Raw genomic sequence first — 910 nt, forward strand, 5'->3', positions numbered from 1 at the left:
GTTAACCTAGTTAACGTGGAAGCTAACATGAGGAAACAAAGTGGTCGACAACGTTAGTGACACCAAATATTGTCACTAACGTTGGAAGGAACCCACACAAGCCCCAATAAGCCACGTTAACTCCCACATTAAGAAGGGAGGTGATCGCCAATGTTAACGTGGAAGTTAACGTGAAGAAGGGAGGTGATCACCAACGTTAGTGACACCCAACATTGTCACTAACGTTGGAATGAGCCCACACAAGCCACTATGAGCCACGTTAACTCCCACGTTAACTTAGTTAATGTGGAAGCTAACATGGATAAGGGAATGATGAGCCAACGTTAGTGACACTCAACTTTGTCACTAACGTTGGAGATGGCTAGCATGGCCACGTTAGAAGCCACGTTAACCTAGTTAACGTGGACTCTAACGTGAGAAATAGGGGCACATTGGAACGTTAGTGACAATGATAAGTGTCACTAACGTTCTCGAACATTGGCAAGCCTACGTTAAAAGAGCCACGTTAACTAAGTTAACGTGGACTCTAACGTAAGGAAGGGGGAGACATCTCAACGTTACTGGGAAAGGTAAGTCCCAGTAACGTGTGCGAAGGGCATAGAGGCAACGTTAGTGGAAATGTTTGTGCCACTAACGTTGAAGTTAACGTGGCTCTTACTTTGGTGAGGAACGTTAGTGAAAAAGGTGATTGTCACTAACGTTCTCGAACCCATATTTTCACTGAACGTTAACACCACTAACGTCCTGAGCTAAAGTCTCTACCCACTTCACACTTTCTCTCTGCAAGTAAAGCCAAGCCCAATGAAGAAGAGAACTGCTTCAAACTCAAGATCCAAAGGCCCAGACCCAAGACTTGAAGAGCCAACTAGAAGAACAGAAGAGTAGTATATATAGGAGTAGCTTTGAATTA

The sequence above is a fragment of the Arachis ipaensis genome, chromosome B09, assembly GCF_000816755.2.
Source record: "Arachis ipaensis cultivar K30076 chromosome B09, Araip1.1, whole genome shotgun sequence".
Taxonomy (NCBI): Eukaryota; Viridiplantae; Streptophyta; class Magnoliopsida; order Fabales; family Fabaceae; genus Arachis; species Arachis ipaensis.